The 27,705-nt window shown below is 41.5% G+C and overlaps 1 long non-coding RNA gene across 2 annotated transcripts in view; it reads right to left on the bottom strand.

The window, feature by feature from the left end:
• Nucleotides 1-9,098: 9,098 nt before the first annotated feature.
• Nucleotides 9,099-27,705, bottom strand: part of LOC143693512 (uncharacterized) — a 173,212-nt gene continuing 154,605 nt past the window's right edge. The window contains exons 4-5 of one of the 2 annotated variants that reach the window (XR_013181253.1): nt 10,504-12,662; nt 9,099-9,589 (exon numbers count right to left, since the gene is read on the bottom strand). This is a non-coding gene — a long non-coding RNA (uncharacterized LOC143693512). Of the gene's footprint in view, nt 12,663-27,705 lie in introns of both variants that reach the window. The other variant, XR_013181252.1, reaches the window with a different exon arrangement.

The raw sequence follows: 27,705 nt of genomic DNA, 5'->3' as shown, positions 1-27,705 counted from the left end.
TGTGGAAAAAAAATGTAACAGGGCTGTTTCAAAAGCCTGTTGCCAGTAATGAGCTTTGGATTGGGTCCATGGAGAGGTAATCTGGATAGCTACCACCAGAAGTCATCTCTGGGAAGTTGCTGAGTGTAGGCATGGCCTTTTTTCTTGAAGGGTGGTTCTGCCAAGAAGCAAAAATGGCTTGTTCCAAGTGATTCTTGGCACCACCCTGGACAATATTATTCCTGCCTGTTATGGTCAACATCCTACATTGATTGTGTTTCAGTAATTTTTTTTGTTATGAGGGAAAGGACAGTTCTTGTTATCATGTTTCTTTATTTCTAAACTTTGTTTGGTTTTGGTTAGTTTGGATTTTTAAGCTACATTTTTGATTATGTACTCCTTCAAGGTAACTGTGAAACATCCATTATGTTTGGTAATACAGGGAGTGACCATGGGAAGGAAGAAACAATGTATGGGAGTACTCAGGCAGAGCTGTTGCTTGCACTGAGATTGCAACCTGAACTTGAGATTTACAAGTGAAATATTAGAAAAATACTGTATTAAAAGTTTCAAAGAGCTGCTGGTGAGGGAAACGAGAGGTGAAAGGGGACAACAGGTAATGGACTTGTCATCCAAAGGGTGAAAAGTAATATAATGTTGATTTTAAGTGTAAACACTTCCTTGATGATGCAGTAAAATAAAGCTATAATTTCCCTTAATGCTTATACAGAAGTCAAGTTCTGTTTTATGCAGTAAATCTCGCTGTCACTGATTCTAAGTCAGTACAGGAGAATTTAAAAGTCTGTGACAAGCTATTCTACTTTGAAGACCTATACCAAAATTGAAAAAGAAACAAGTGTTTGCTTTGAATGAAGAAGAAGAAGAAAACCACATGATGTGGACTTCAATCATAATTGCCCTGAAATGAGAGATGGAGTTCTAGATCTGAGTTTTCTCTGTGCTCTGATTGAGATAAAAACATGTAAAAGCAACTGTCCTTCTGCAAAATGCAAACAGGTGTGGAACATCTGCAGTACAAATATTCATTCATATGCAAACAAAGTTTTTACAGCTTTAAAATACATTAGCTGAAGACCTGATCAAACACTTTGTTTGATTCAGGTTTTATTCAAAATCAGGTTCAGTTTTTAAAAATCTTTCTATGTAAACTGATTCTCATAAAAATCATGTTTAATGAAATAGAATGCAAAAGCTGAAGTTTCCGTTACTTTTGTGAAGATTTTGGTTCTTGTCAGCTCTGGGTTCCATCCAAGACCTACTTAACTACAGTTAAGCTGTTGTTTCCTTGTTTTTGACCTTTGGTTTTAAGGATGTTAGCATGAATTAAATGAAAATATGCTTTTCTAGCAAACACTTTATAGAATAAGCAAACTTCAGCTGAGCAGTGCAGGCTATAACTACAAAACTGAGGTCTTGCTTATTTTAAATAGTGTAATATGATAGCTAAATTATACTTGATGTAACTCTTCAAAAAGGAGAAAAGGGTGAGGCTGTGTTGCATAAGTCTTATGTTTGCAATGCTGACTACTTTACAAGAAGATCAGTTAAGCAGTTTTGTTCCTGCTTAAGTTAGGGGATTTTTGTTTGCTGCCTTGGTGCTGTTACTAAACTGTTAAAATAATACTGCAGAGAGCTGGGCTTTAATCCTGGTTTTGGATAGACTCTGCTTTCTCCATTAAGAAGATGACACTTCCTCTGTGCAAGCAGAACCCCATGTTGTTCATCAATTGCAGTAAAGCCTGCTTTCTGAAATGATGCCATCACAAGCTGGTTTGTCTCATTGTGTTCCAGCTTTTCCTGTGATTTACATTGCATTACCTGCTTGTTTTGCTGGGGGAGCAGGAAGGATGTTACAGACCTGATGCAGGGTTATTGTAGAGGCTGCTGAGAGCTCCTCCTTGTGCTTCTCTTGTGAAGCTGTGTCCTCCTGGGGGTGAGAAGAGGGCATACAGAATTTCTAGTGGTTTAGAGTGTGTGCTTGTAGGGCAGTCACAGTTTGTACAGGTGTACCTGGCCAGCTGAGGGAGTGAGATCTGCCCAGTTCTGGCACCATGGAAATTGGCTCCAAGCCATTCCCACCCAGCTTTGAGACCCTGGGTATATTTTTAGCTATGACCTTGTTTTGTTACTCAGTTTACAAGAAATACATTGGGTCTTGTCACCAACCGAGGATTTCTGGGCTTTCTGACATTTGAAGGCTGCATTTCTCCAGTTGTTTCTGTATAGCCTAGAGCATCTGCTGGCTCAGGTGTTCTGAAAAAGTGCTGCTAAAATAACTCAGCTCTGATGGGCAAAGAATAGGTTGATGTTGACAAATGAAATAATTTCAGGATCTATGACATTTGTGTTCTGTAGCTTGGCTAGAAATAGATGGCTCTGTATAGCTATGAGCTTTGTAAATAGTTGAACTTGGTGCAACTTGCCTGACTTGCAAAGTTGTTGAAGGACATTGGGATGCCACCAGATTTTATGCTTAGTTCACAAAGTACAGATGAAATATGCACAGTGGTAATTTTTTTGCTTGTATGTGACCATACTCACAGCATAGATATTAATGAAGCTGCTAATTAATATCTTGCTGCTTGACTGTGCTCAGTTTAATGTGAAATATTGAAAAGATGTGTAGATGTGGCACTTGGAGACATGGTTTAGTAGTGGAATTGGCAGTGTTAGGTTTATGGTTGGACTTGATGACATTAAAGGCCTTTCTAACCTAAATAATTCAATGATCCTAGGACTCTAATTGATTAAAAGCTACAATATGCTTTGTGCCTGCATGAAAGAGCAGATCAAATCTAAATTGAAATAGATCATGTTTTACTGCCTTGGGGTAATTGTGTGTAGCAGAAAGCTTTTAAATTAGAAGTGACAAACCTAGTGGTCTCCTTTGCCACTCAGAGCAGGTGTGTGTCACAGTGTGGAGATTTGCAAAAGCAGGAGTGACCAAATTCTGTTCTTCACTGAAGTCCTGGCATTCCTGAGAAGTCCCACAGCTACTTGTGTCCATGGCTGGAAGCCTGTCATGTTGATTCCTGGGGACCCTGGCCCTTTGGACCCCAGGAAGGGGCTCTCCAGAGGGTATCTATTACCTAAAAAGTCTTAGCAGGTAACCAGAGGGGCATGGTGGCTCTGTACCTTGAGAGACAAGCTCCACTGCTAAGACAGATCTATTTTCTGATCCTTCCAGTGGCAAATCTTATTCCAACAGTGCCTTTTCACCTATACTTCAATGTTTTTCCTCTCCTGCAGAGGTGGGGGAGTGTGTTAGGCCAAATGCTCTTTAGTGAGACTTTGCTGTCCTTTAGTTTGGAGATTTGGTTACAGCTATATAACTTGCCATGTCACATGGCTTAGACTAGGAGAGGAGCAGGACTGAAACTCAGAAAACAAAAGCAGTTTTGAAAATGACTGGTAAGATTTTTCTATGAATTGCTGAGCTTTTCCAAGAGGGGGAGAAAAAAGATCAGAAATTAGGAGTATTAAAGACAAATTGATGTCTGAACTGTCAGTTCAGGAAGCTCCAGAGATAAACTGAATGGAAGGTTTTCCCCTAAGGTCCCCATGAAATTTCTAAAGATAAATCTAAATGGAGAACAGCATGGATTTACATCTTTCTCTACAGGAACAGAATAATTATTTGCAGCCAGAAAGGAAACTCCAGGTTCTTGGCAGAAAGAGGTCTGGCACAGAGACTTGAACTGAATTGATTTAAAGTCTTTCAGAGGCAAGTGTAAGGTTTTTATACATATAACAGAACAAATTTGTGCAAATGCAGAGGTGGGAGATGAAATATGTTGCTTCATACTTGAAAATACATGGATTTGGTTTGAGTATTTCTGCATGCTCAAATGTAGTATGCCAAATGCACTGTTTACAGTAAGCAAGGTAATTGCCTTTAAAGGAATATAATATATTCCCATTTCTGATTGCAGTATCCAACTTAAAAACAAGACTTATATTGAGTATTTTAACAAAAATGCCATTTCTATTTCACACTTCAGTCTGAAATGACAGGAAAGGTAGATGATGTGTCATCAAAACCCAGTTTTAGCAATCTGAAAAATATATGAGGATTTTAGGTGCACAGAAGTTCACAATGATTTCTTGATTGCTGTGGGAAGTAGTTCTGGGTTTTGGGTTGTTGGGTGGGTTTTTATGTTTTGGTTTTGTGTTTGGATGTTTTGTTTTATGTTTTTTCCTTTTTTTAGTAGATCATACTGTCCTTTTGTTCTGTTTGATATTGCTGGAATCATTTAAAGCAGCATTAGGCTGGTTTTACTCCCTTCCTCTCTCTCTCTCTCTCTAGTCTGTATTTGTGCCTAGGGAAGCAGGAAGAGTAAGGATTTTGCTTCTGTCCATTTGAGTGAAGATTTCTGTGCTTTGCAGAGATTTTTAGTTAGGCCTTTGCAGGCTTTTGTGGGTGGGTTCTAAGCCAGCAATTAGTTCTGCAGTATGTGAGAGAGAGATTGACAGACTGTGTGCTCTGAGGCTGGTGCAGAGCAGGACCCAGCCAGGCAGCAGCAGTAGACTGGGCTCTGCTCCCTCAAAGCCTTCCCCTCTGATACCCCTGCTAAACTTGAAAGAAACTTCACAGGACTGTCCAGATTGATTTCTCTTCAGATGAACCAGAAAGATGAAATGCATATGGCTGTAGGGATAGTTCACATGGCTTAGCAATCTAGGGTTTTTTAGTTGTCTGCTCTTCTAAAGAGGATTTGAACTGAGACCTCAAAAGGTGAGCGGGGGAGAAGGCTTCACTTTTTCAAGCAGGAACATTGGCTTTTTTGTGGCCTGGCTCTGAGGACTTGCCTGTACATGGGCTTATTCTGAACAGCTCTCCAGGATGTCTCTGTGAGTAAAAGAGGGGCTTTGAACTACAGTTTCATATTTGTATCAGCTGCTGTACTTGAAATGCACTCTGCTTTAATACTAACCGACTTTAGGCAGAGACAAGTTCTTGACAGTTTGTTGAAAACCAAATCTTTTTCTGGAAATATTTTCTACTTTGAAAGAATTTTTGAGAAATGTGTTTGGATCCAGACTGGTTTGTGTGTGAACAGAGAGGGCAGACCTGCAGCACAGGCACTGGGACTCAAGTGGGATGTGGGAGACTGAAATTCACATGTGTCTTACTTGATTCAAAAATGAAAACAAGTCTTGAAATCAAATACAGTTCTTGTACACAATGAAGTCCTTTACATTCAGCCTTCTTCAGAGTATATTTTTCAAATTAAGTAGTCCTAATTTCTCATTTCTTTAATTATAGAAGGATCCAGTTACATTTGGGATACAATTTTTATGTGGGAAAGGAAGGCTGAGGAAAGAATCAATCAAGGGCTGGTCATGCACAAAGTAGAGAGGCATTTTTCAGAAGGCCAAAAGGCACAACTTGATCCTTGTCTGATGCTGACAGACCTGTGGAGATCAGCATTCAGCAGATGGGGCTATACCCTTCTGATATAGTGCCTTTAAACTTTGTCCTCCTCCAGAGTAGTATTTTGGAGGTAGCTCTGTAAGGTTCATCCAGTGCTGTGGTATAGGACAGGAGCTGTCCATGTCCCTGCTGATGTGAAGGGACCAGAGGCAGGGTTGGGAGAACAGAGCAGAAAATAAGTTTAATAACATGGATCTATGTTTGGGGATTTTTTTGTCACTGGAGGCTGCAGGACTGACAGAAGCAGAGCCTGGCCCTGCTGTCTCTGGAATGTTGTAATAATAATAAACCACTCTTCAGTGCTGCTGCTGGTTTGGTAGGATGCAAATTTGCTACTCTCCCTCAGCACTGTTCTCTATTCAGCTGAAAATCATCTTTTTCCTTGGAATTGAAAGAAATGAAATTGTTTCCTCAGTCATCTATGGGACCTATTGTCTCAAGGCACAGTCAGGTACAGCCAGCCATTGCCTCCTCTGCCATTGCCCAGCTGCCACACAACCTTCACCAGCCAAGGGACTCATCCTTTGGCTCAGATACATGAGCTAACTGCCTTACACTGCCTCAAGGAGAAATGGGCAATAATTGGAAGTAATGATCTAGTAATAAAGGTCAAATTTTAATGAGCGGGGACATGGCCTAGCTTAATAACTCCTGTTTTCTGTTTCAGGACAAGAAAAGTTATTTGCTTCAAGGTGAATGCTGTACCCTGCTTTGTCTCCTTGCTCATTTAGGATTTAGGCAATAGATAGTTAAGGCAATCTGATTTTTTTTTTTCCTCAGCTAGCTAGTCTGTGAATTATAGCAGTTTTGGCCTATTTTTGGAGAGTTTTGAGGCAGAGATGCTTACAACAGCTTGCAGAAAGGACAAGGCTTGCTTTTGTGAAATTCTCCTTAATGTGCCAGCATCTGTGTCACTCAGTGTGGCTGTTATTTAGTCCATAGCTTTCAGGAGCTTCTTTTTTGCCAGTATTCTCCCCGTTTCTGGAGGTAGGGAGGGGTGAGACCTTCCAGCCTGGTGAAAGCACAAAAGTTGATTGTTTTCACATGAAGCTCCAGCTGCAAGCTGCTCAGCCAAGAGAAGCTAGCAATGGTCACCCCAAACCTCTTGCTAGCTTTTTTCAATTTATTTTTGTCACCCCACAAGAAGTACCTTCTCTGTACCACTGCACTCTGGAAGAATTCTTTGAGGAAAGATAACAAAGGACAAGATGATAGCCTTATACCATCTGAATGGCTTTCAAAGAATGGTATGAGACTCCAAATAATTCCTTTGGTACAGGAAAGAGAAATGTTTTATTTGAGGAAAAGTAGAGGACAACTCTTAAGCCTGGAGCTTTCAGTGACACTTTCTTTCCTATTTTCACCTTGCTGAAATTCAAGATATATATAGAAATTTTGATACAAAAATTGAATTGGACAATAAAGACAGAGTACTGGGGGTCTGTGGATGGCTTCACTTTTTATACTTCTTACAAGAAAAGGTCAGGATTGTTAATTTATGTTAGAAGGCAGCACAATGTGCTGACTTGTCTGTCAGTACTTCATCCATCTGCTTAGGCTTTCTGTCTGTAACCGAATTGAGCAGTGTGGTTGTGTGGATTTCTGCCTGCAGCACAGAGGGTTTCACTGGACAGAGACTATGCTATTTAAAGTCTGATCATCTTTATTGTTTGAATGGGGGCAGAGGGGGGAATACAGAAATGCAGCTCTGTGTGTGTGTCTCAGTCTCATGTCTGCTGGCACACAACTTTTGTGGCAGCCCTTGGGAAAGCACATTTGTCTCAGGCTTAGCGCCCTGGTCTTAGTGTGTCTTACAACACAAGTGCTGGTTTATTATTTTTTTATTGTAACTCATCATTGTGGTGAGGTTTTTGTCTATTTAGTTGGGTTTTGGGGGTGAGTGGTGATTTTTTTGGGTTTTTAAAATTTATTTCTGTAACAGGAAGCTTCACACTTTTGCTCAGGATTGAGCATTTCTGGTGAGTGCTGCACTTTAGGCCTTTACACCTGAGTGTGGACATAGAGAGAGAGTGACCAGCTCTGCTTCAGCGGTGAGCTTCAAACACAAGTAAGTAAGAGGGTGGTTAGAAATCAGAAGATTGACCTTGTGCTATGTTAAAGCAACTCTAGGACCAATTAAATGAGCATTCACCAGTCAAGAAAATCTGGAATTGCAAAATGCTTGCTTTATCAACCCAGACACAGCTTGCAGTAATTGCTGTAGGATATCTAAATTAAGCAATGAGGCTTCTGTGGTGGCAACTGCTATGAAAGACTTTGCAATGTACATCAGCTCCTGCAAGACCCAAATGCACTTTTACATTCAAGGGGGAGTTGTCAGCACTGAGATCCTCACAAACAATCCACTGAGGCCTTAAATCAGCTAAATACTTTTAAGCATATCCTTAAGCACTTTGTTGTTGATGAGGGGAGACATAAGCTCTTAATTATTTGTGCCGAACCAGGGAGATGGGAGGTTCTTTGAGTATCTTTTAAAACACTTAAACACTAGCTGTGCCCTGAAATGCAGAGCCTGGGATGCTGCTGCCTTTCCCTCTCTCAAGCTGCACTTGTCCTCTGTGAATATGCTCACTAACCTTCAAGTAACTTGCCTTGCATCTGATTCTTTGTGGGAATTTTGCCTATCCCAAGTGCTTATCAGTTTAGAGGAATAGGCATAATGCTGTATTCAGCTTTATCTGGAGCACTTTTGATAACTGTCCATCTTATTCAAATACTGCTGAGCATGGGGTTATTAAATAGTCTGAAAGACAAATGGAGGATGAAGCCAGGAGGAGAACTGACTTGGTCTTTTATGTGTTTGCATCTATATCATAACCAGCTATTGGTAGATACTCCATCCCTATCAGCACAGCTAGCATTTTGGAGTTCACCACAGGAGGCAGAAAAAGGGAGAAAAGAACTCCCCATCCCCTCCCCAAAGCAGCAGGCAATCACAGCTGTTCTCAAGGAGAAGGTTTGTGTCAGCAGATCTTATACAGCTATGCTCAAAAAGTTTGTGTCAGCAACCATAAAAGCTGGCCCATCAGCATTTCTGTTTTATTCCATACACAAAATGCATATTACTGAACAATTATGCCAAAGGCAGGGAATATTTCTTGATAGCACAACTTGGAAGTAGCATCTCCCTGTGGGAGCAGTCATGTCACGTGCCACAGAAGTCTGTGTGGGTTTAGATGTAAATCCTTGTTGTGGGTCCTTGCTGCAAGATTGTGTTGAGAGCCAGGTCATTTGGGGTTACATCTTGGCCAAGGCAGTCTTGGCTGGATCCAAAGTTCAGGGAAAGTGGTGAATTGCTTGTAGTTCTAAAAAGCATGTTCAAGTATGCTCCCCAAAAGCATATTCATTGTAAAGGAAGCTTAGTGATGTTTAGATTTTTGGCCTCCAAAGTCTTCAGAGAATACATAAAACACACAGTGATTTTGGTGTGCAGTTCAATCTAGCTGGTGTAGAGTAGAAAGGAGAACTAGGGTGAATTTTGAATAAAAATTGATTTACTGCTTTAATATATGTTTATTGCTCTAGCTCAACCACCATTTAACTGTGTTTTGGTTGTTTCCATTAAGAAAGGTGTTTTAATTCCTATTTGGTCAAAAGCCACAGTTCAGAACATTTAGTTCAGAACTTTGGTGAATGAACAGAATTGGGTTTTAATTTCACTTTTTATTGAATGAGCCCTGGTTTTCTTTCCTGTGAATAGGCAACAACTTGCTGCACAGTCCTCATCTCTGCTTATGATAAACACAAGTTCTATAAGAAACAAACCAAAGAAACCTAAGCAAAACATCATGTTTAAAGTAATTAAGGAAGTAGGAGAAGAGCAGCATAAAATCCACAGACACTCACTGAGGATTTGATATCTGTCCATATACAGGAGCTTGACTAATTAATTGCATGAGTGTCCAAGTCTGATTTCTGATAATACCAACCACTTTGGACATGGGGACTCTGGTGCTCCAAATCAGTGTGGAAATGGCTGTGATGCTGAGATCTGCCTTGTGTACTTGTTGGTTGTTACCTCCAGTCTGCTGCTGGAGGCAACTGCTGCCAGTCCTTCAGCCAGCACAGCAGATTTTATGGGACACCTATTTCTTTCAAGCTTCCTTTGAGAGTATTTGTGATAGATCTGGATACCTGTGCAAGGCAATGAAGGAAATGCAAGTATTAGGTGTGCTCAGAAGTTTGCAACCAGGCCACTGGTCCCAGGTGATAATATCCAGCCAGGAGGAGGTGTTTGTGTGACACTGTAGGAACTTTAAAAATAAGAAACAAAATTGCAAACTACAAAATGAAACAAAACAAAGAAAGCCCACCAAAAAAAAAACCCACCATCAACAGGAGCAGCACAGTCTTTTGCAAAGTCATCTGACCACGGCTGAAACCAGACTTTAAAGGAGATCCTGTCTATGTAAGAGCTAGCATAAATTATAACAATACAATAACAAAGGATGCAAATAGAAGAAACGTTTTCATGGAGTTCCACTTCCTTTCCCTTTCCCTTTCCCTTTCCCTTTCCCTTTCCCTTTCCCTTTCCCTTTCCCTTTCCCTTTCCCTTTCCCTTTCCCTTTCCCTTTCCCTTTCCCTTTTCCTTTCCCTTTTCCTTTCCCTTTTCCTTTCCCTTTTCCTTTCCCTTTCCCTTTCCCTTTCCCTTTTCCTTTCCCTTTTCCTTTCTCTTTTCTCCTGAAATCAGGAGACTCTTAGAAAAGAGAGAAAAAATGAAGTCATTAAATATGCAGTATTTTCTGTTTTCTCCGTGGACCTTCTACTAATGTGGTATTCAGTCAAAACAAATAAATGAATACAACAGATTTTACTGTGTTGTGTTTATGAGAGAATAACCCAATTATCAATTTCTAGCCATAATGCAGGCACAATCTCAGAAAATGAAAACAAATGCCCTGAGGACTAACGGTGGGTGTTCCTATATAAGGTGAAGAATAATTCCAATATTGTGCCATCCTGTATGTATCTGCCCACCACTTATTGACTGAGTTGATAGTCCTGTCCAGTGATGATTTGTTTTCTCAAAACCTCCTCTGCAGTAGTACCTTAATGGCTCTGATGTGCAGGATGCCAGCTGCCTTCTGGCGTGTAGGTTCAGAGTTGGCACTGGCCAAGGACGTTTGTAGGCACCACACAGTGTTTCCATTACATCCCTCATCTGACTGCACACCTTTCTGCAGGTTATCTAGAAGCTAGGATGTCCTCTCTCCATTGATTAATGGTGTCCATGAAGTGGGTGAAGCTAGAGGAGAAAAGCTCTTGAGAATTTTTAATCTTGTACTCGACAATTCAAATAATTTTAGTGACTTGTGAAAAGATAAGGGGCACCAACTGTTTCTCTTTGAGAAACCTCTTACTGCCTAGGAGAGAGGAAAGGAAGGGGATCAAGCTGAATCACTTGAAAATCAGTCAGTTTGCTCTCTGTCCAGCCAACCTTATTGTCTTCAAAAATAGCTTTTCCTAATACATAACTTAATTTTTTTTTGCTTCAGCCCTTGACACTAGTGCAACAAATCCCAGTGAAAATATTTCTCTTCCTTTCAATCTTTTTTTTCCCCTGTGAATATTTATATAGTTATTTAGCTCTTTTCTTTAATTATTTTCCCTTTAGGCCAAATAAATTTAGTTCTTGTCATCTTAATTTCAAATTGTATTTTTAAATAACAAAGCAGTGTTAAATATAGTTTAAATCAGACAACATAATGCATCCGAGATTTCACAATAATTTCAAAATTAGGCTTTAGAAGACAATAGTGTCCATTTTACTAAGACCAATAAAATGTTATTAATTAGTCCCTTGTCAGAAATTTTTGAACACTTGAAATAATAACAACTGTCTTTTTAAAGTAATTTACAGTGCATTACTGGCATATAAAAGCCTATTGTCAGACTTTATATGAATTCTCTATCCTATTTTAATACTAATTACAATGACTACTTGAGTGTTTCATTTTTAAACACTGAATTAATTTCTCTTTTGCTTGCTAAAACACTGTGAAATAGCTTGGAAATTTTTGTGACATTGACATTGGATTTCATAATGCCTGATGGAAGGTATTGCATGTTTTCTCACATCCTGCTCTGGCAACATTAATGCTATTCATTCTTTAGCAAGAATGGGGCTGGGAAGAAGTCCAGGCTTATCCATCTATTCCTGAGGGAACTGAAGGATCCAGGGATTATGGGATTCAAAGATTCTTAACTTCTAAAGCATTTGTTTGAATTGCTAGTAACTGAAAAGTTTAACATACTAAATATATTTGCATACAATTTGTATACCAAATGGATGCAGAACTTGAAGGAATGCTAAGGAAGTTTGCTGACAATACAGACTTGGGAGGAACTGTTGACTTGGAGGCAGAGAGGCCCTGCAGGGAGACCTTGACAAATTAGAGAAATGGGCAGTCAAACACCATGTGAAGTTTGAACATCTATTCTTGGGCTGGGGCAGTCCTGGATGTACCTTTGTGCTGGGGAACAAGCTGCTGGAGACCAGGGACAGGAACCTGGGGGCCCTGGTCAATGGCAAGTTGAACATGAGCCAGCAGTGCCCTGGAGCCAGGAGAGCCAACCCTGTCCTGGGTGCATCAGGCACAGCATCACCAGCTGGGCAAGGGAAGGGATTGTCCTGCTCTGCTCTGCACTGGGGCAGCCTCACCTCGAGTGCTGGGGGCAGTTCTGGGCACCACAATGTCAGAAAGACATGAAACTATTAGAGAGTGTCCAAGGAGGGCAACAAAGATGGTGAAGGGCCTTGAGGGGAAGCTGTGTGAGGAGCAGCTGAGGGCACTGGGCCTGTTCAGCCTGGAGGAGACTGAGGGGAGACCTCACTGCAGTTACAGCTTCCTTGTGAGGGGGAGAGGAGGGGCAGGCACTGATCTCTGCTCTGTGGTGACAGTGACAGGACCCAAGGGAATGGCCTGAAGCTGTGTCAGGGAGGTTTAGGTTGGATATTAGAGAAAGGTTCTTCTCCCAGAGGGTGGTTGGGCACTGGAACAGACTCCCCAGAGCAGTGATCACAGCACCAGCCTGACAGAGTTCAAGTGTTTGGACAGTGCTCTCTGGCACAGGGTGTGACTCTTGGGAATAGATCTGTGCAGGGTGGTCCTTGTGACTTGATGATCCTTGTGGAGCATCTTCCAACTCAGGATATTCTGTCACTCCATGAAATGTTATCCTGCAGTTTTTCAGTGGATATTCTCTCCTGAAAAAGTTATATAGAAATTAACAAAAATGTAACAACTGGAATTTGATAGAAATTAGCTCAATAATACATTGCTGCCTATTTGATTTGTTCGCTATAACTTTTACGTACAATATTGCTAAGTCATGACATGGTGGTGTATATAGATCTTATCTGGTGTATATAGATCTTCAGATTTGTAGATACTCTGTTGAAATTAAAAGTGGAAGTGATGAGGATTAAAGGTTTATCAGTGCTTCCTCACTAAGATCTGTGTATTTTGAGGCAGAAAAAAGTGTATTTTGAGGCAGAGTTACTGAGATGCCTGCAACATGACTAAGAAATATTCTGAAGATGGATCTTTTGAATGTTCTGACCAATAATTTGAGCTTTGCAAACTCATGCCTTTAGCCCCAAGCACTGGATATTTTAAAGCAAGCTCATAATGAGTGATGCAAGTTTACTTTTTTCAGGTGACAGTTTAAACACATTGCCAATATACCTGGTTTAAATTTACTAAGCAAGTAAGCAATAAAATAAAGTCTACAGAGGTATATAAAACCAGGGTTACTTGGATTTACTGACAATAGATGCATGATGAGTATTATTAAGAGGCAATTTATGCGGACTTTCTAATAACTCTCTGCTAAAATAGGTATTTCAGGCAGTTCTGTCAGCTTTATTCTTTTTAATTTTGGTCTAAAGATTTTTATCTGATGCGATTGTTTCCTTTGGGAATTATAAAATGCATAAATTTCTCAGGATGAGAGAGTTTCTGTGATTCATTTTGCTTGGGCTCTGTTGTTTGAGATAAAACTCCTTATCAGTGTCTGTAGTGTTGTTTTTTACTCTGATTTCTTCTCTTAAATATTCAGTGTGATTTAAAACTACTTATAGCATAGAAAAAGTTTCCTTTCTATATGAGTGCAGGAGGTCTCTGTATTGGTATGGATATAGGAAGCCTTATTCTTTTCATAGGTGGAAAGAAACAGGGTTTGAATTCCCATGATTTTGTTTGTATTACAACTAAGTTCAGCCTGTGATCGTGCTGAAAGAAGCTAGAAACTAATTCTTCTGGGAAAACTTCCTGCCCTAAAACTAAATGTGTGTTGTTTTATCTAAATTTTCAAATGCAAGTGATTTAAGCCTCGTGTTAAGTATTAAAACTGTATTCATCCTACCCATGACAAAGATGTGTCTTGCTTGTCCAGCACAAGCAAATACAGCCCCTGGTTGGCTTTTGGATGCTGGTTCAAAAAGGCACTGGTATCTCATGACTCCTGTGTCTCACTGATCAGCCTGTGTAGATATAACTACACTTAAGACTGCCTCTAATGTCTAAAAAGACCTTATAGAAGAAAAAATTAGAAGACTAAATCTTACTCTTTCTTGGAAATGGATGGATGGATGGATGGATGGATGGATGGATGGATGGATGGATGGATGGATGGATGGATGGATGAAAGTTGATACAGATTCTGATTTAATTTCTTCTAAATTACTGTGACTTTCCAGTACTAGCCTACAGAAGCAACAAGAATATCTGGCTGGGTTCAGTTCAGATCCTCACACACATTTTTTTTCTACAGATCTTGCCTAGCCTCCAGCTGCTGTTCCAGAAGATTCTGTTAAAGCCTGTGTCCTGCCTACCAGCCTTGTGTAGATGTTCTGGTTACAGTGGTGTCTGTTGTGGATCAAGCTGAATCAGTCTCCAGGGTCTATTGACTGTGTCTGCCTTGACTTCACAGGTAGCTCAGCTCTCAGGCAGACATGATTAGGAGTGCTAGCCAAGATTCCCTTGTGATGTCCTCCTGGTTCCTAGTTACTGTTCCAAAAAGACACTGGTCTCACAGAAGTCTCATCTCATCTAAAATCCTGTCTGGACTCCAGAGTGTCTCAGAAATATTAGACATGCTAGGGAAGGATGTTGAGATGCTTGAGTGTGTCCAGAGGAGGGCAGCTAGGTTGGTGAGGGGCTTGGAACACAAGCCCTGTGAGGAATGACTGAGGGAGCTGGGAGTGTTTAGCCTGGAGAAAAGGAGACTCAGGAGTGACCTTATTGCTCCCTACAGCTCCCTGAAAGGTGGATGTAGCCAGCTGGGGGTTGGGAGTTCTCTTTCACCAGGCAGCAACTGACAGAACCAGAGGACACAGTCTCAAGCTGTGCTAAGGGAAATATAGGTTGGATATTAGGAAGAAGTTTTTTACAGGAAGCTCTGGAATGGTCTGCCCGGGGAGGTGGTGGAGTCACCGTCCCTGGATGTGTTTAAAAAAAGACTGGATGTGGTACTCAGTGCCATGGTTTAGTTGAGGTATTAGGGCATGGGTTGGACTTGATGATCTTTAAGGTCTCTTCCAACCTAGTCACTCTGTGAATTCTGTGAATTCTGTGGCACTGTTTCATCCAGAATTTGGTGTCAGAGCAGAGGGCCTTGCTCTATCTGTTACCAAACAACCACAGATGTCCTGTTGTCCTTTGGAAGAGATGAACTGTCCTTTCATAGAGATGAACTAGTAGCAGCTGGTTCCATCATCAGGAGATTGCATGTAGTAAGGGATGGGATTGATTTCACCAAACTTCACAGATCAAACACTTAGCTAGTCTACAGAAGGAGTCTAGACAACTAGCTTGGTAATATAAAAGGGTTTTGTGATGAGGAGATGCCTGAGCCGAGTGATATGATGGTGCCTCATGATTATTCCTCGTGGCTGAAGAGCAAACCTGGGTGGCTAATTTGCACTGCAGCCACGGAGAGTTCACGTATGTGGTCTGCTAATGAAACCATGATCAGACTGCAGGTGTGCACTAAGGCACAGCCAGACAGAAGGACAGCCCAGGAACTCAAGTGTCCGGGGCTCTTTGTCTGTTGCTGTGTCGGGGACTGCCTTGGGACAGCAGGGGAAGGGGGTGAAGCAGGCCCTGCTCCTGCCACTTAGGAGGAGACTCCCAGCAGGTAGCTAGGTAAGGTTTTAGGACATTTCCATTGGAGATATGATGGTAGCTAGCCAGGGCTGAGTGCCCGCCTGGGGAATCCACTGTATGAGTAGGGCTGCAGCCCACTAAACTATCCCCACCCTCTCTCTAGCACCCATTTATGAGCTTGATGACTATGTGAAGCCATTTTAAGTGAAATTCAATGTGGACTAGTTGCTTAAGCATTTACCCAGTTTCTTAGGGCGGGCCATGGCATATGCTAGGTTCCACATTACTGCTTCTACACTGCAGAAGTATTTATGTACATTCCCCTAAATAAGGAAACTTTCCTAGAATGGTTGCATTAAGGCTACAGTGTAGACATAGTTCTTTTCCAGAGAATTTCCTGTAGGTCTTGAGCAATCCTCAGAATCATCAGAGACAAATGAAGACACTTGAAGGCATTTCTTCCCTGTAGCAGGCAGAAGTTTGCCAGGGAAAGTCCTGTGGTGCTGACCCTAGGCTGACTAACCAAGTATGCGAGATTGTTGTCTATGAGTAGGTTTCTAATTTCATAGTTGTATGATGATTTAAAAGCTGACTCCTTTTTTGTTCTCTTTGTCATTCTGTCATCCTACTATAGATCTATATATATAGATATATATATATACCCACACATGCATAGCCACAGTTATATATGCAAACACACTGTAATAGGGAACGTGGGTGGCTGCTCTCATAGTTCTATTTGGAAAGCTAAAACTAGGCTTTTGATGTTAAAAATGGTGTACAGTGCCCAGAGCAGTGGTTCAGCTTTGCCTCCTGTCCCTGTTTGCTGGGTAACCATAGCTACTGCACTTTCCTTAGCAAGAATAGACTTGTGAGAGATTCCTTCTTGCAGAATTACTGATGTAATTACAAATACCAGCAGAAAGCTTCTGCAGTGGAAGTCCAGTTTCTTCTACTGCTTCAGCCTGTGTCCTGGCATACCTGCTCAAGCCATGAGCAAAACCTGCCCCTGGTTTGCTCAATCACATACATGTCACCCCTTTGACTGGCTTTGGTTAACAGGAGCAGCTGACACCACCTGTCCCTGCTCTAAAGAAAATAACCAGTAGTTCTGCTTCTGCTGAGTATGTTGATGTTTAGCCATAAATCCTAATAGATTGATTATCCTGAATTGTTTTCACCAGCTATTGGAGATGCAAGTGTTAAAAAAGTACAAGCCCCTTCATAAAAAGCATGCAAGGATTTCAGGTCTCCTGCAGACAAGGCAAGCCAGGGGGGAGAATAAATCATCACAGGCACTGTGGTACTGATGATTTGTATTCTTGTAGCACCTATTCCTTAGTCCAGAACAGACACCAAATAAAAGGTATTCCCCTGCCCCAAATGATGGATAATCTTGGCACAACAGAAGGAAAATAGCAGATGGGTATAGATGCATCAGGGAATACAGTCAGTCTGGGTCAGGATAATGCCAACCTTAGCTTAGCAACTGTCTAACTTCAGTTGAATTTTTGAGGTTTTATGACTTTGGAAAATTTCAATACAGTGATACTATGTGAACACTGCATTGTGCTGTCATAAAGGAAAAAAAAAAGGACTGTTTTGTGACATTTGTAATATGTAAGGAAGGTTAGATTTCATTTATTCTTTTAGTGATACCTGTTTGCAGTGTGGTTCTTGTGTGAATGTCACAGACACCTGAGCTCAGACAACTGAGTCACAGCCCTCTTCCCTGCTAACACTGAAGATGTCTGATCAGAGCCTGCAAACATGGTGTACAACCTTCATTTGGGTAAATTCAAGTGCTGGTGTAAGAGTAGTAGCTGAAAAAATGGCTCAGTGTTGGAGGGATGCTCAGCCAAGATACATGCACTGGGGTCAAAGAACTCAACATGGGAGTGGAAGAAAGCTGATTTTCACTAGCTGGGCTGAGTGGGCAGAGATCCTGCACAGCACATTCTCAGTTAAACTCTTTAGGTTACCCTTTACCTGAACAGCTTGTCAGGGCAGTATGCTTGTTTGGAATGCCTCATCAGGTGTGCCACATCTAACTGAACACTGTCTTTGCACTTTGTACCCAGTGACTGAGCTTTGCAGGAAACAGATACAGCAGGAGCTACTCCTCAGGGGGAAGTGCTGTGGGCATTCCTGTGCCTGTGCTGGTGTCAGCCTGGGTGCAGGCTGGTGTCTGCCTCGGCAGCAGGCAAGCCCACCTGCATCTGGAGACGGAGGGCTCAGCTCTACTACCAGACTCTGTGGCCTCAGGGCAGCGCTCTGGTACTGATGTGCACTGCATGTGCTGCAGGGGAGTAGCCTTGCACAGGAGGGGTGATGGTAATTCACAGACCTCTGCCTGATGGCAGCCCAAGGTAACCCTTGGGGCTAGGAAATCCAAGTGATCCACCCCTGAGTCTGCACCATCTGCTTGCAGCCCACTAAAGTGAAGGCACATGGCTTTCTCAGCATTACCCATCTCATCTACCCTCCCATGCTCTTCATGTTCAATTTTCACATCACTTGGTTGCATTTTGTCTTAGTTCTGAGCAGTTTTGCAGGTGAGCAGTGCTGTTGTACTGCCATATGCTATGTGACTGGCAGCAGTGCCTACATGAGCTGAGATCCCAAGTGTATCACTCAAGGTAAGGCAAGCAGCTTGCCATGGCTTTGTACAGGCACATGGAACAATAAGTCCTTGATTGAAACCTCTGGATGCTAGTTTATTGCAAGCAATGACTGGTTCATTTACAAGGAGAATGGGAGTGATGCTGCTGTTATGAAAAGTGCTGTTACATAGGGAAGGATGTAATTTTTGTTCACAGCTGAACCTGTGTGATTTTTCTAAATTGTTGCATCACTTAATTTTTTTATCTGTTTCCACCCTTGGGTAGAATAAATGCTTTCAGTAAAAAAAAATCTTGGTTATTTTAATGTATACTGTCTTTTCAAATGAATAGGAAGGGTTAGAGAATGAAGAAGCAGTATTACTTTAGTGTGTGTAGCCTTATTATAACACATTACCACAGAGGACTAGAACTGTCTCTATTACCATGCAGAGAGAATACAAGAGTATTAATGTCTGATTATAGTTGAGAAAAGTAGGAATACTTTGGAACAAAAATCTCAAAGTTTGATTTTAAATTTTAGGTTTTCAAGAACATCAGTCATTACAAAATGTATCGCATTGTGCCCCTTTAGTCTTGTACAGAGTATGCAAAAATCAAATTTTTATAGTTCCATGTAGAATGTTGCATGTAGCCTTTCTGGTGTTTTTATGCCATTTCACAAAATCAGTGCAACAAAGTTTCAATTTTATAAAGTTGGAGTTGTTCTACAATTTGTTTCCTTGATACACCTCTTTACAGAGCAACCACTAATGAGATAGTCTTTTTCCAATATGCTTCAGAAAGGCTGTGTTGTTCTTTGGGATTTTTTTGGTTGGGTTTGCCTGTCTTGCTGGGTTTTGGAGGTTTTTTAAGTAAAAGATATTTTGATCCTTTAGTAGCAGCTTTGCTAGAATTTAACTCAGAGTAGCCTACTCAGGAAACTCCATTTTAACACATACTTGGATTAAACTGTGAAGGATTGAAAGAGTTTACTTATCTTTAAAAAGAACCCCACACCAATGTAACTATGGAAACACACCAAATCAATTTTTAAAAATCAGAATTCTTAGAATGATTTCAGTTGGAAAAGGCCTCTAAAATTATCAAATCCAGCCATTAATCCAGCCCTGCCAAGTCCACCACTAAACTGTGTCCCTCAATGCCACAACTGCACCTCCAGGGGTGGTGACTCAGCCACTCCCTTGGCCAGCCTGTTTTAGTGCCAAAACAAAGATGCTAAAAGAACTAAGTATGCTAAACATGAATTTTTTCCTCCTGAGAATAAAAGTGTCTATTTGTTAACAGGAAGGATAAAGGGTTTTGTAACTTCCCCAAATAGATTGCATGAGAAAGACATTAAAGGTGGTGAAGCAATGAAGGCACTCCCAGATGTCACACAAAGCAATTCTTGTAATGATCACTTGGAGCAGTAGCTGGGATGGAGTTAATTCTTAGCATTTCTCATGGCACTCTGTTTCAGATTTGTGGCTAAGGCTGTGCTGGTGACACTTCAGGGGGTCATTGATTAGCAGTGCTTGCCCAGCCTGAAGGTTTTCTTTTTCCCACTCTGTCCACCAGTGAGGAGGTGGGGGACACAGCCAGGACAGCTTAGTAACAAATTGGCCAAAGGGATGTTCCACACCATAAAGCACCTTGCTTAGTAACAAAAAGTGGGTAGAGAAAGAAGAAAGGACAGGGGGTGGCTTCCTAGGTGGCCAGTGCTCAGAGACTGAATGGGCATCAGTCTACCTATGGCAGGTTGTGACAGACTAATCCCTTTGGTTGATGTGAGCTTTTATTCCTTTACCTTTTAAACAATCTATATCTCAACCCATGAGTTGTCTCAATTTTGTTCTTCCTGTTTTCTCTCCCTGCCCTTCTGCAGTGGTGGAGTGAGCAAGCAGCTATGTGGGTGCCTGGCTGTTGGCCAGGGTCAGCCCACCACAGTCTTTTTTGGCACCTGATTTGGAGCTTCAGGAGTTGAAAATGACAGATTTGATCAGAGTGTGCTAGACTGAGCGTACAGCTGTTACAGATATTTAGCTGTTACTTGGCAGGCTAGTACTTGCTCTTCCTAGCTCTGATGATGGCATATTTGCTCCCTTACCTGCTCCATTATTTTCTCCCTTTCTTGCTGTACATTGAATTCCAGGGCAAGTCATTACCTCCTTTCTACTTTTGCTGCTTTCTGTGTTGTTTGTCATTTTGTTTTTCCTTGCCTGGGAAACCTACGATAAAAGCATTGTCCTGAGGCCAAGCCTGGTGTTTGCCCTTGCATCACTGCCTCCCAGTGTCTGGAGAACCCTGCTGTGAACCAGCAGCAGTTCTTGCTCTCCTCAGCTGCTTTTTGGGGAGAGTGAAGCACCTTCTATGAGGTAGATATTTCCAGCCTTATTGCAATGACCACTCAGTTCCTCGAACGTCCCTACTGAACCAGATGTGGGCTGTGAACCTGATTTTGTTTTCTCAGCAGCCAGATGTTTGGGGATGTGACACTGGTCTGCCCTGAGGCAGCCAATCCCTGGGTGGCCACAGCAGCTACACCTTGAACATCAGTAGCAGTGCAAGAGGTCATGCTGGAACACCTGAAATGTGCCCACGGATAAGCCCACAACAGAGCAGCTACTCCCCTGGAGGGCCTGCAGCCATGGCTAAAGCTGTGTTGGGCAAGGTTTCTTCTAAAGGACAGTGACCATGGATAAGTCTGTGCCATGGTGGGTATAACCCTGAAGAGGCTGTGGCTTATGGATAAGGCTCCATTTGGAGCAGGTGCAACCTTCAGGCTGTGGATAAGGCAGCTAGGTCAGTAGTGCTGGAAACAGTCTTGGTGCTTTGTTTTGCAGTTTGCCTTGTTCTTTTGCAGCCATTAAAAGCTAACTGGTAAGTAATAAAATTGTGGTTAGTTTAGTACAGTTTATGCTTGAATGAAGCCATGAAGCTACTGCTGTAAACAAAAGCCCAATTTGTAATTTGAATTTCCTGGACATGCCTGATAGATAGAGGTAATCAAGAGGTATTTTATATCCTCAGTTAATTCACTATCTTATTCCTTGTGCCATACTTGTTTCTGCCTTTGTTTAATGGATTTTTCCTTTGTTAAAATACTGAATTTTGGAAGACTAGTTCACTGTCCATGTCCATTTGGTGGTTATTTGTTTCATTCACTTTTGAGTACAGTAAATCAGCTGTCATATTTCTAAATTCCTCCAATGGTTAATGGAGCAATGGACTCTTCCAGAATCCTCTTCACTTTGGGATGCATTAGCAAATAGTGCAAGCCAGTGGCAGACCTAAAGAGCAAAACAGTCAGTGCTGAGAATCTGACACCCATACTACTAAACTTAGTGATTTATTTTTCTTCAGAATAGTCCTAATCTGATCCCATGGGCAGAATGCCCATTGCACTGATCTCCATCTTCCAATTTATTTGATCTAAAGCAAATAAAGTTTATGTTCTGTGAGACTGTGTGAATGAGTATTATGAACCAAAGCCCAGGATGGAGGATGGATTGGGAACGTATCTTTATAAGCTCTGCTCTCTTCTGACCCAGGCTAAAACACTAATATAGATGCAGCCTCAAAGCACTGATGTCAGGTTACAGTTCTGAATTTCTTGCTGTAGCAGTCTCCCCCTTTCTTCATTCCCCATTGAGCAAATCTGTGGAGACTCAGTAGCTACTTCATTGCAGAAAAGTTGGGTGCTGAGAGTTATGCTGTGATTTCCATGTGGCACCACTGCAGTGTGGACCTTCCCTCCTGGCAGGACTGAGCTTTTCAAGAGTCTTTTAAGGCAGCCAGTTTGTCAGTCACCATCAGATGGCCAAGCTGAATAAGCTCATGTAAATTAAAATGTTTCTAGGTGTGCTGAAGATTAGTCACTTTTTGGGTGACTTCAGATATCTTCAGTGTTTGTGTCTTCTGCAGGTAAGTCAGTTGTGCTCTCTTTATAAAGTAGACAAAGAAAGAGGTACTTCATCAGACCTAGTTTAAATGGCTACTGAAGGATTAAATGCTTTGGTACCTAAAAGTTTCACTTTTTTGCCCCTGACTGTAAGGGTACTCTGAGAAACCATTTAGACACACCCAAAGCTGCATGAGAAACCCACTTCCCCTTTCTATATTTGAGTCAGATTTCAAAGATATACTTGAGGGTTGATTTGTGTTTGGTTCTTTTTGTTGTTGTTTTTGGTGGGTTTTATTGTGTTGTTTTGGGGGTTTTTTGTCAGCTTGAATCACTTTTCTCATTTTCTGTGATTTTCATATCCCCTGAGCTAATGATGACTACTTTCACATGTTTTATTCAGTTCCTGGTGGTTTTTACCTCACCCAAAATTGTCTCACAAGCATATCAAATGTCACTAGTTCTCACCCCTATGGTCAGATCTCCAATCTCATTTAATCTCAGGACTGCATACAGAAATACTGACGCTGGGACAAAGTTTAATTTATCTCTTGGTGGATGGTTGACAGCATTGACAGCCTGCAGCATATTACCATACTGAATTATCAAGCCCCTTAAAGGAATAATGAATGCTGCTTACACTGACTTTCTGCCAAAAACATCCCTTTGTAATGTAAATGAAAGAACACAGCAAAACAGTTAGATACACATCCCACCACCGTGTCTGCTCAAACACATGGTGCTGGAAAGGGCTGTTCCTATTCTATCTTTTTAGGCCTAACATGATGTTTACATTAGTTTAGGTGCTTTATTTTTTCACTCTGGCACACACTCAGACCTGTCATGTATTTCCCTGCTCAAGGATAGCTATGAGTGGTGTTAGAGGGTGACAAATTTCATAGAAATGTAATACAGAAATGAATCATTGTTTTCATCTGAAGCAGAACCAGGAGATGATCATTGCATTTTAGAAACAGCAAGCATCTGCAGGAGAGTGAATTGCTTGTGTCAGAGTTTGAACCAAAAAACCCATCCACAGGACTCAATATTGTTACTCATGCAAGGCTGGCAATCTTTATTTTTTATCTTGTTTCCTTTGAAGAATTCATTTAATGAACACAAACATGCATCATATATTTCTTTCTCCTGTGTTCCATACAATGTTAACAGTACCTCTGTTCTTAACTTGTAGCTTCCTGCCACAAGGAAATACCACCACAAACATCACAAGCCAGCAAATGCCATTGCTTTAATAGTGTTAAGAAATAACAATGGGGCTTTGTCCTTTTTGATGTCGACACCAAGAAGAAAAATTGCACCTTTTCTTGTTAGCCATACATTTGTTGTAGTGTGGGGATTTTTTTTGTTGTTTTTGTTATGACAATAGTGACACAAATATATATTGTTTAGTCATTCTTAGCCTCTTGGTAAGGATCCTCCTGTCCCCTGACCAACTGCATTTACCCTGCAAGGAAACTGTTCATTTACCCTGCAAGGATCCAGTCCCTAGCCTGGATCAGTCCTTTTCTTTTTTTTGCCTGTCTTCAGCTCTGCCTGCTGAGTCTGAATTTGGCTGTGCTCTTTTGCCCATGTCCTGGTTTGTGTTTTGCTTTGTAATGACCTCTAATGTAACAAATGTAATGTTTGACAAAAGTATGTTAACAGTTTTATCCACTGTTCTGATGTCATCTGTAATTATGGTGAGAATATTGGCTTTTTTAGTTTTGCTTTTACTATTTTTTAACAATGCTATTGATCAACATGTAATTTATACTCCTTTGTTCCTTCCCAAATTGCCAGCTCACCTAGGTGGGGTTTTTCTTTTAAAAAATTGACTCATCCCAAACACAGCTGCAAGCAACCCTCTAATTATGATATAAGGAAGCATACAGAGTTCACACAGAGCAGTAAATCAAGAAGTACAAAGCATTCACTGTATTTTAGCACATTACCAGCAATATTTTGCTGACCCACTTTACCACATGCAAAAGGAAGTTGTTGTGCTTCTTTACTCATCTCTTCATTCAGGCCAGAAGTGAGTTTGTTTGGATGGTTCATTCAGCCTGGTCAAACAGCAGTGTGAAAGCCTGGCAATGGCTTTACTGAGCCTGTCAAAGGCTGCTTGTATTCCAGCTGCCAGGTGGCTTCCTGCTGTAACAGCACATGTTACAGAATGAAACAGGCTAATTCTGCAAGAGTGCACGTGCTCACTGCACTCTGATAATTTTCTTTACTGCATCAGATTCCTAAAGTGGACATTTGTTATGGTATTTGTTGACACATAACTCAGATTTGTCATATCAGGAAAAGATCATCCCTATCCCTTCTTAGTTCTCCTGTGTCACTAGAAGCAGAATTTAATCTCTTTAAACTCACCACCTTGCATGCTTTGTTGGTATGGCAAGTACACTTCATGTACTGATGGCACCACAGACATAAACAGGGAAAGGCTTTTACAGGTTCTACTAACATGTTTTCTTCAGAATAGAGGAACACAATAGCATTATGATGCTATTGTGGTGATCTAAGGAAATCTGACATAGGGAATATTAAAGGGGCAACAAGATAGGTAGGGGAAAAAAAAATCACTCCTTTCACTCCAGAATATGTGTGCATATTCTGTGCATATTCATATAAACTGCTGACAGGGTTTCCTTTGAGGATCACATTGTGTAAAGTATAACATGCTTCAGTCCCGTGTCAAATCACAGACTGTGGACAATGTCCTGCTCCTCATCACTCCAAAGCAGTTGAGTTCCTCAACTCTGCCGTCATCTCCCTCCAGCCTGGCCACCCTGAAGTCACACAGAGATTGGCAGGCATGGGACAGGCTTGCTTTAAGGTGCCATCAAAGACTAATAGGCAGAACTGACATGGACCTGTGCTTTAAAGCTGTGCAGAATAGTCTAACTAAGTGAACTAACCCAAATGGTTATAAAAATCACATGAAAGCCAGCATTGTTAGTGGTTTCAGTTTCTGGTTGTGTCTGTTTGCTTGCTTTTGTGTCTCAGTCTATCCCTCTTTGCCTTAATCACAAGCTAAAAACATAGCATCAGTGGAGCATCAGTGACCTAATAAAAAATGGCCTCCCTGATGAATTTCTTCCCTAGTTTATATATTTATACAGATTTTCTACAGATGATGTAAAAAGCCTGTTTTGAAAAATGATGCAGAGTGGCAGAGTCAGGGCCTGCAGTTGTCCCACTTGTGTAATTTGGTCTTGTGCCAGCCTCTGGCTGCAACTAACTGCTGAGGAGTTTGTTGAAGATCAATGACTTTGGGCACTTTCAAATTATCCTTGATGAAGTGTATAAAATCCACAATCATCTGCTGAGAAGTAAACTATGGAACTGCACAAATGCATATCATTTAATCTGGACATTTTTTCAGTGGTAGGGACCCTATGACTCCCATGAATCACATCAATCTTGACATCAGTTAGATCTTTGAAACAGCTATGCTGCACCATCACAACTACATAAATTCACACAGTCATATAAAAACTCAGCTAAGAAAGAACAAGCAGAGTCTGTGGTCTTGAATTAGGGGTTTACCACTTTCAGCTGACAGAGGTGGGTCAAACTTGGGAAGGCCTGTGTTGGTACTGCTTGGCTGCACTCCCAGGGGATGCTCTGACTTTATGTCACGTTGAAGTGAGGCCTTTAACCCAAGCAGAACAGAATGGGATTCATTATTTACTATTCATTATGGATGGAGAAGGGGCTCTGCACAACTTCTGCGGTGTTTAGGTGAGGAAATAAAGCACAGCAAATGACACACAGGGTAGTGTGATGCTCTGATCTCCTTAGAGCCTTTCATACTTGTCTGTTCATCAGAGAGCCAAAGGCTGGCTGCTCATTCAGAGACCAAGGAAGAGGCAGTTTTCTTGTTCATCTCCTTATCGTTTTGATCTTATGCATAAGAAATTCAATAGGATGTGACAGGAAGGTTAAAGCTCTGTCTCTTTCTAAAGAGATTTGTACTCTTGAGTTCTGCGTACCTAGCAACAGACACTCTGAAACAAGAGGCCTCTCAGTGTCTCACTGAACGTGTATTACATGATATGACCTGATTACAGATACTCTTCATGCCAGGGAAAGGGATGCTCACCACCAGCTCAGCTGGATGCTCTCTCTTTTCCTATGGGAGCTGGGTACTCAAAATTCAGTATTTTCAGGAAACCTCAAGTGTGTGGGACTGGATCATGTCATGCAATATTTACAGCTTGAAAGTCTGATGTCTAAACCTGAGTTTGGCTAGATCTTGGCTTCCTTTATAATCAGTAGAAACAAACAATATTGTGATTTAGCCTACATATTTAAAATGCCTGTTTTAGGATGACAGGGATTATCCTCTGGAGGTTCCTATTTTTCCCTATTGGAGTACACAAGGAGCATTCTGTGATTAGCTCGGGCTCAGCATCTACAGGTTAGACACCTCAGGACATAAATTCCCCAAATGAGAAGCCTTCTCAGGGTTCAGAACAATATCAGTCTCTGTCTCTGTTTAATGACCCAGAGGAGAAAACCACACAGCTCTGGGGGCATTGTGCCTACTCTGAGTACACTAAGCCATGTCCTACATCTGGCACGGGTGCCTCATTTAGTAATTCTGGAAGTTCAAGACAGGAGATACTGTGTGCTGTCAGGTCAGAAACGTCCACTTACACATCAGAGGGAGTGCTGTAGCACACCAACAGAAATATGGATGCTCAGGGACATCAGGGGCAGGATCAAGTTTGTAAAGAAACACCTAAATTTATGTGTTTACACAGAGATGTATGCCAGAAGATAACAAGGGGTGTTATAGTGCAGTAGATAAATGCAGCTGTGGTCAATACAGACCAGCAGCTTTCAAAGGGATCCAGCAACCAACCAGTCACATACAGACATAGCTGGCCTATACCGATATATGATAAGCATGCACATAGTAGGTGCATCATTGGAGACAACCTAGAGTAGCCAAAATGTCTTCATGGGGGGCTGGCAGCTACACCATGGGACCTCCTGAGCCTATGGAGCACCAGTGTCCTTCTGCAGCACAAGATGGATAGACCAAGGGATCTCCAAAGGCACTTGGACACCTGCATTTGGGCCTCTGCATCACACTCTCAGTTTGTCTTTCAGGGAGAAGAATTTCTCACTGGGTTACACTGCCAAAATTACTAGCTTGCATGGTGCAGTCCAGGAGCCCTTCAGCAAAACTTAATGGCATCACCTAATCCTGTGTGAACTTCTGGCAAGTGAACATCATTTCTTATCAGTGATGTCAGGCAGCTGACTCTGCTGATGCACCGTAGGCAAGCCCACTACAGAGGAGCTGGTAGTGCCAACCTGGGTACCTGGTTCCAGTTCATCACAAGGGTGATGTAGGATTCCAGCTATAAATCAAGGATTTCTGCACAGCAATTCATTTAGACCATGCTGCATGCCAGGCTTGGATCAGTTTCCTCTCAAGAAACTGGCTGCTCAAACTCTATCTGAAAGACAACAAGCAGAATCTTAGAGGCTTAAGGACTACACTGAGACACCTAGACAGATCATCTTAAAGTAAAACACTCTTCTATTAATTTGTTCTGAAATGATCTTTTACAGACTTGTAGTGCAAGACACTTCAATAAACAGGGCTTCAGTTAA

The sequence above is a fragment of the Agelaius phoeniceus genome, chromosome 3, assembly GCF_051311805.1.
Source record: "Agelaius phoeniceus isolate bAgePho1 chromosome 3, bAgePho1.hap1, whole genome shotgun sequence".
Taxonomy (NCBI): domain Eukaryota; kingdom Metazoa; phylum Chordata; class Aves; order Passeriformes; family Icteridae; genus Agelaius; species Agelaius phoeniceus.
The sequence above is the reverse complement of the archived record's forward strand: the minus strand, read 5'-3'. Positions and strand labels throughout refer to the sequence as shown.